The sequence below is a fragment of the Bos grunniens genome, chromosome X, assembly GCF_055505025.1.
Source record: "Bos grunniens cultivar Pamir isolate PY7600 chromosome X, Bosgru_T2T1.0, whole genome shotgun sequence".
Classification (NCBI taxonomy): domain Eukaryota; kingdom Metazoa; phylum Chordata; class Mammalia; order Artiodactyla; family Bovidae; genus Bos; species Bos grunniens.
The window spans coordinates 106,530,633-106,539,275 of NC_141194.1; positions in this window are offsets into that span (position 1 = coordinate 106,530,633).

An 8,643-nucleotide genomic window follows, 5' to 3' on the forward strand; every position below is an offset into this window, starting at 1 on the left:
GATATGGGTTTGAAACAATGACAGCTTTGTCTAGTGAACATGTATAGAACACTGCACCCAACATCATACGGCACATTCTTTTGCACACATAAGGGAACTTTACAAAAACTGACCACATACTGGAACTAAAGCAAGTCTTAACATGTTTCAGAAGATCAAAATTATTCATAGCATGATCTATGAAAACTAAGCCAGAAGCCCATGAGCAGAAAAGAACAGAACAGCAGCTCCTGACATTTGCAAGCTGGCCTGGCTCTCATTTTACTGGTTGTAAACTCTCTCACAGAATACCAGTCTCAGACAAGGTTAATCTGGGACCATGATAAAATGAGATGAAGCAAACCCATTTCATGATTTTTTCCTAAGCCCAGATAAAATCGAGGTCAATATGCAACCTGCAGATACCAAACACCCCTCTTACTTGACTTTCCCAATCAAAACTTTCACCTTGCTATATTGATCTTACTATAGAGAAGATTTATTGACATCTTCAGTCATAGAATTGTCCTTGCTTTCTGATTGCATCTAAAGCAAACCTTCGATTCCTTGGACTCTCCCCAAAATCACTCTGCTAAAAGCCCAAATGTTACAATAGGTTCTTTCTTTCTTTTAAATTTTATTTATTTATTTTTGTTTGTGCTGGGTCTTCATTACCACAGGCAGGCTTCCTCTGGTTGTGGTGAGTGGGGGCTACTCCCTAGTTGCAGTGCACAGGCTTGTCATTGCAGTGGCTACTCTTGTGGAGCACAGGTTCTCAGCACACCAGATTCAGAAGTTGTGGTTTATGAGTTTAGGTGCCCATGGCACGTGGAATCTTCCTGGACCAGGAATCAAACCCTTGTCATCTGCATTGGTGGGCGAATTCTTAACCACTGGACCATGAGGGAAGTCCTAAGTTCTTTCTATCACTCTTATTTTCAGACCCCCCACAGTTCCCCATGGCATGCACTTCCCTCACTGCCAAGACTAATAGGCTCATCTTGCTCACCTACAGATGTGTTCCTGGGTGTGTTGACACTCATAACAAAAAGATCACTAGGAAAACCCCCACGTGTTTAGAAATGAAGAAACATACATTTAAATACCCAGGGTTCCATGACAAAAACATGATGGACATTACATAATGTTTCATTGAATGGTTAAAAAAATACTACACATTTGAGTCAAGTCAGTGGCTCAACAGGAAACAGATGGCACATGCAAGCTAAGTAATTTGTGGAGAGTTAAATAAAAAGTTTGTTGGCTCAGATGGTAAAGTGTCTGCCTGCCAGGCGGGAGACCCTGGTTTGATCCCTGGATTGGGAAGATCCCCTGGAGAAGGAAATGGCAACCCACTCCAGTACCCTTGCCTGGAAAATCCCATGGACAGAGGAGCCTGGTAGGCTACAGTCCATGGTGTTGCAAAGAGTCAGACATGACTGAGAGACTTCACTTTCTTTCTTTTTGCTTTAAATAAAAAGTATGTTCATTTTTTTTTTCCCCTCAGTATACCACATGGCCTGTGGGATCTTAGTTCTGCAACCAGGTGTCAAACCCATGCCCCCTGCAGTGGAAGCATGGAGTTTTAACCCCTGGACCACCAGGGAAGTCCCTGAAAGTATGTCCACTTCATTTAAAGGGCAGGAAAGGCATGTAAAACATATGATTTACACCCTTCTCTGTCATTGATGTTGTACATCACAATTTGAAAGGGTAAGACATTACAAAGCAGAATTGAAATGATGACTATTTGCAGAGGATGCATGTGCGTGTGTGCATGCTAAGTTGCTCAGTCATGTCTGACTCTTTGAGACGCAATGGAGCATAGCCTGCTAGGCTCCTCTGTCCGTGGGATTCTCCAGGCAAGAATACTGGAGTGGGTTGCCATTTCCTTCTCCAGGGGATCTTCCCAACCCAGGAATTGAACCCACGTCTCTTAGGTCTCCTGCATTGGCAGATGGGTTTTTTTTTTTTTTTTTTTTTTTTACCTCTAGCACCACCTGGGAAGCCCATTTGCAGGGGACATGGATGTGAGAGTTGGACTGTGAAGAAAGCTGAGTGCCGAAGAATGGATGCTTTTGAATTGTGGTGTTGGAGAAGACTCTTGAGAGTCCCTTGGACTGCAAGAAGATCCAACCAGTCCATTCTAAAGGAGATCAGTCCTGGGTGTTCATTGGAAGGACTGATGCTGAAGCTGAAACTCCAGTACTTTGGCCACTTCATGTGAAGAGTTGACTCACTGGAAAAGACTCTGATGCTGGGAGGGATTGGGGGCAGGAGGAGAAGGGGACCACAGAGGATGAAATGGCTGGATGGCATGACCGACTCGATGGACATGAGTTTGAGTGAACTCCGGGGGTTGGTGATGGACAGGGAGGCCTGGTGTGCTGCAGTTCATGGGGTTGCAAAGAGTTGGATATGACTGAGCGACTGAACTGAACTGAACTGATGCCTTGATATATGGAAAATCCAAGAGAATCTAATTTAAAAATATTACAGAGAGTTAAGGAGAATGCAGCAAGTTGGCTGGGTACAGAATTATTTAGACAAGTGACAAACTAGAAGATGTAATGAAAGAAAAAATTCCATTCAACAAAAAAGATAAAATATCTAGAAATAAACTAAGCAAGAAATATGCAAGACCTCTGTAAAGAAACTTTAAAATGTTGCTTTGGGACATAAAAAAATCTGAACAAATGTAAAGGTCTGCCATGTTCTCAGACAGGAAAATTTAACTTTATAAAGATACAAAATCTCCCTACATTAATCTATAAGTTAAATATCATCTAAAAATACAATGATAGCAATGATAGAATTTGTTGGAACTTGACAAGGTGATTCTCATATATTATTATGGAAAACTAAAAAAGTGAAAATAGCCACAAATATTCTTAAAGGAAGACTAATGAGAGGAGGGCTCCCCAGGTGGCGCTAGTGGTAAAGAATCCACCTGCCAATGCAGGAGATGTAAGAGACGCGAGTTTGATTCCTGTGTCGGGAAGATCCCCTGGAGGATGACATGGCAACCCACTCCAGTATTCTTGTCCAGAATCCCATGGAGGAGCCTGGCGAGCTACCTTCCATGGGGTCGCAAAGAGTGGACACAACTGAGCATCTGAGCACACACAAATGAGAGGAGTACCAGTTTCATGAGATTTTAAAACATAATAAATGTATAGTAATTTTTAGAAGTATGGTAATGGTGTATGATAGAGTGACAGAATAGAAAAAAAGGAAAGTCTAAAATATACCAAAATACAAAGAAGAATTTAGTATATGCTAAAAATAGTTCAGGGGAAAATGAGTTACTCAATAAATGGTGTTGGGACACCTAGGTGGCCATCTGGGAAAAAATATAAAGGTGAATCCCTACTTCACAATATTTGTTGTTGCTGTTCAGTTGCTAAGTCACGTGCAACTCTTTGTGACCCCATGGACTGCAGGAAGCCAGGTTCCTTTGTCCTTCACTATCTCTGGGAGTTTGCTCAAACTCATCTCCATTGAGTCAGTGATGCCATCCAACCATCTCATCCTCTGTCTCCCCTTCTCTTCCTGCCCTCAATATTTCCCAGCATCACGGTCTTTTCCAATATGTCAGCTCTTTGCATCAGGTGGCCAAAGTATTGGAGCTTCAGCTTCAGCATCAGTTTTTCCAATGAATATTCAGAGTTGGTTTCTTTTAGGATTGACTGGTTTAATCTCCTTTCTGTCCAAGGAACTCTTAAGAGTCTTCTCCAGCACCACAGTTTGAAAGCATCAATTCTTCAGCACTCAGCCTTATTTATAGTCCGACTCTCACATCTGTACATGAATACTAGAAAAACCATAACTTTGACTATAAGGACCTTTCTCAGTAAAGCAATGTCTCTGTTATTTAATACGCTGTCTAGATTTGTCATAGCTTTCCTTCCAAGGAGCAAGCGTCTTTTAATTTCATGACTGCAATCACCGTCCACAGTGATTTTGGAACCCAAGATAAGAAAATCTGTCACTGCTTCCACTTTCTCCCCTTCTATTTGCCCTGAGGTGATGGGACCGTATGCCATGATCTTCATTTTTTGAATGTTGAGTTTTAAGCCAGCTTTTTCACTCTCCTCAAGAGGCTCTCTAGTTCCTCTTCACTTTCTGCCATAAGGGTGGTGTTATCTGCATAACTGAAGTTATTGATATTTCTCCTGGCCATCTTGATTCCAGCTTGTGTTTCATCCAGTCCAGTGTTTCTCATGATGTACTCTGCATAGAAGTTAAATAATCAGGGTGACAATACACAGCCTTGACGTACTCCTTTCCCAATTTTGAACCAATCTGTTGTTTCATGTCTCGTTCTGTTGCTTCTTGTCCTGCATACAGGCATATACAATATAAAGCAAACTAAATTTCAGATGGATCAGATTTAAAGATTAAAAAAGCAAAACCATGAAACTACTAGAAGAAACCATGGTAGATTTAAAATATAATGTTAGAGGAGGAAAGAACTGTTAAAGTATGACTTAGACCTGAGAAGCCAGAAAAGAAAAGAAGATAAGAGATGAGATTAGCTTTTGCATTAAACAATGCATACAAAATAGGGAGAAAAATGGCAATAACTCAATAGAAAAATGGGCAAAAACTATGAATACAGCTTATATGAAAGAAATACAAATGACTTCTAAATAAGAAAAATTAAAATGACAGTGAGCTACCTTTCTCCACTTACCAGTTTGGCAGCAGTAGAAAATTGCCAGCATACCTCGTTGGCTTTCTCTTGTATGGCCAATGGGAGTTGGGGCTGGCACAATTTCTATGCAGGTACTCTGGTGACATTTCTCAAAATTGCAAATTCATATACCTTTTGCCCAAGCAATTCCACATCTAGGCGTTCATTCTACACGTACATTTGCATATGTGTGAAATGAGAAAGGAATACTAGACATTAAAGAGACATGAAGAAAATGAAGACACTAGGTACTCATATGGAACCATCTCCAGCATATATGGTTAACTTCAAAAAGGAAGGCAAAGAAGAGTGTGGCTAGTGTGCTGCATTGGTGTAAAACAAGAATATGTATGTATGTGTGCACATGTACATTCATAGAGTATTGATGGATAACTGTTGAAGCTGGATGATGGGTACATGCCATACTATTTGCTGTTTTGTGTATGCCTGAAAATTTCTATAATAAAAGTAAAAAAAATACACCTAGAATAATGGGATAAAATGAATATCTCTAGAAGGATACACGAGAAACTAATAACACTGGTTGCCTCCATAGGCACTGGAACATAGGAACTGTGTTTGATGGAGTAACAGACACACAAAAACAGGTGGTTAAACACACCGAGTTTATTTTTCTCATGTATTGAGATGTTTGGAGGTGGGCAGTTGCTAGCTTTGGTTAGTTGCTGAAGGATACCAAGAGAGGTTTTTATTACTTTCTTGGCATTTTCGTTACTGTGCCAAGATTGCAGCTGAAGCTCTGGCCATCAAATATGTGTTCCAGGTTGGGAGAAAGAGACCAATATGTCTTATGAACACAAACAGAAAGATACTAAGCCATATCCTTTATCATGCTCAAATAGGGTTTTTCCCAAGAAATGCAAAGATAAATGAATATTGACAGGGTTATGGATTGCAGTGGGGATGTAACCTGGTCTGGAGGAAAGAGAATAAACAAGATTCAAGGACCTAAGGTCCCTGAGAGACTTGTGGGGCAGAGCTGCCCCATCAACCTGGACCCCTCAGCTCAGACTTCAATGAACAAAGAAAAATCTTCGCTCTTCCATAAACCACCACATTATTGCTGGTCTCTTTGTTGAAGGTGTCTAGAGATGCCCTACATGACAGCATCCGTCCTGGGTGATGGGGCAAGGCTGCCCATGCAGCATTAGTTTCTAAACCCCTGCTAGGCACCTGTATGTGCACTAAGGACCAGGAAAAAAAGTGGTAGTCGCTCAGTCATGTCCGATTCTTTGAGACTCCACGGACTGTAGCCCACCAGGCTCCTCTGTCCATGGAATTCTCCAGGCAAGAATACTGGAGTGAGTTGCCATTTCCTTCTGCAGGGGATCTTCCAGACCCAGGGATTAAACCCAGGTCTCCCACGTTGCAGGCAGATTCTTTACCATTTAACTGTGCTATATCCATGCTGTGAAATGCTCAGCTGTTGTTAAAACCTTTCCCAGAGATGCTTAGTTATATGAAGAGAGAAAGTTGCAGAATAATCATATAGTATGAGAAACTCTCCCATACATATATAGGTACCTTTATGCATGCAGATGTGCAGAAAATGTCAGGAAGAATACTTTGGGGCCTAGAGAGGGGCTAAAAGTATGTCTGTTTTATCCCTACTTAATATTTTATAATGAGATTATATCCATCTTTTGATTGTGTCATTAAAAATAAATTTAACAGAATATTAAGCAGAGAATGTTTGTACATTAAAAAATTATGGTAAAACAGAATAATAATGTCATCCAGTGGTTTGGTATACCAGTACAGCATTCATTGCATTGAGTAAAAGAACTTTAAGAATGAAATTTAGTATTCCGTTTGATTTATTTGATTTGTTTGTATTTCCGTTGTTTGATTCCGTTTAGGTCATAAATGTTTTCAGAAAAAGTCCTATGGGGAATTTTCATTTTGTAAAATTTTCCAGAAGGAAAATCTACAAAGTTGTATACAACCGGGTTTGATAAATCATCTCTGATTCTGAAATAATAAAGAATGTGAATGTACGAAATAAAGAATCGAGTTTAGAGAAAAACGAGGCTCTCAAGACAAACCAGACTTCAAAAAAATGCTTAAACTGCTAAAGAAAATTTAAAGGAAATCTTGTCACATGAAGTGCTATAGAGGCCGAAGGTTCTCAGTGATTAAAGACAATGGGTTTTTGAGATTTGACCAGACTGTTAATCCTAAATACAAATTTTCTTTTGGAGAACATGCTACTGAAATCTTTCTCAAATTCTTGCAAGCATTAGAGGTCATGCCGAGGCCAGTGTAGAGCAGGCAAATGCGCAGCACAGGAACCCAGTGAATCAGTCACAGGCAACTGAGACACATGATTCCTGAAAGTTGGAGGATGAAAGCGGATCACAAAATTGTAATAATAGTTACACTTGGAGAAAATTTCAGAATGACTGAATCTCAGAAGTTCATTCCCTGACGGTGAGATATGGGGTTTGGACTTGGCCATCTTCTGTGCCCTTCTGTCAGGCTTGGTGTTGTGAGACTTTTTGAAGTTCAAGGTCAAGAGTCCCCACCCCACACAATTCAGCATATCCCATTCAGATTTCCTGAGTGTAGGTGGCTCCTGGTCTATGTTGGGACGGTGGAGGCTTCTGAGTCAAGGCTAAGGCTGCCTGTGTTCCCATCCCCTAGGCCCTGCCACTTACCCGCCATTTCCCACTGGACTTTGAAGTGGCTGTTCTGGAACATTCGGAGGCCTGGGATGAAGCCAAGCCTGAGCAGGTTTCATGGCCCCTGACATGGCTGGGGTCTAGACCTCACCCTCCTGCCCTCACCCCTACCCGGCTAGCCGGGGTCCTCCCTGCCACCCCCGCCCTACTTTCGGAGAGTTCTGGGCTGCACCTCCCTGTGTCTCCCAGTCTGTAAAATCAGCCCCTAGCTTGGAAGGGGGGTGCGGGCCCGGGGATGGGGGATGAGGGTCGCCCTGTGCCCCAGCCCCACAGGACTGGTCTGGCAGCCAGCGTCAGCCTCCTGCCCCCACCTGCACATGCCACAGAATCCTCTGAGTGCGCCAGTCCCCCAGCTCCATGGAGATGCCCACCAGCTCCTCGTCTGCCTCCCGGAGCTGCTCCACCAGGTTGAGCAGCGTCATGGACACCACCATGGACTCCCAGGCTAGGCTGAGCCAGGGTGGTCATTGGGATGTAAAATTAACAGGACCAGAGGATGGAGGGAGGGGGATTCGTTTGTTAATCTTATACACAGTGTTTGGCTCTGTAGTTTTTTTTTTTTTTTTTAAGTGAAGTGTAACCAGATTCCATTAAACTGCCCAAATCCCAGGAGCCCAGCTTGGTGAACACAGGTCCCACTTGCAGTGACGTTTTGGTTATACATCTGGCTTTCTCTGGTGCTCTGCCCCTGGGGACAGGAATTGCATCATCTCTTTTGGAGCTTGGCAAACAGAAGGTGCTCAATAAGTGCTTATTGAATGAAGCTCAGAAAAAGGGTGAGGGGTGAGGGAGTACAGGGTTTTTGTCCACTGTCCTGTCTGAAAACTTTGGGGGCCGTTTTTTATTATATATTTTAAAACATCTGAATTAAAGCAATAAATATGTGCTCAGTGGTTACAAGGTCAAACAGCTCACCAGTGGGTAAATCAGACTCACAAATGCACAAACCCAAGCAAAGCCCAAGTCCCCTCACATCCATTAATGGTGGGCAGGGCACTCTTGCCCACATGCATCTCTCCTTTCTCCCATCACCAGTGTGATGGCTTCTGCCCAGTCCTGCTAGGCCACTTCAGACTCATATCAATGATGCCCTTCAATGTGAAGCTACTGGCAGCCCAGCCGTCTCTTTTGAATGAAATGCGTTTTTAGCACAGAGCTCTGATCACGACCTGGGCCAGCAGGGTTGGTACACAGCAGATGCTCAGCTCAGCCTCTCTTGGAAGAACTGGGGAGGGTGGATCTTGAAAAAGCTCTGGAAGCATCAGG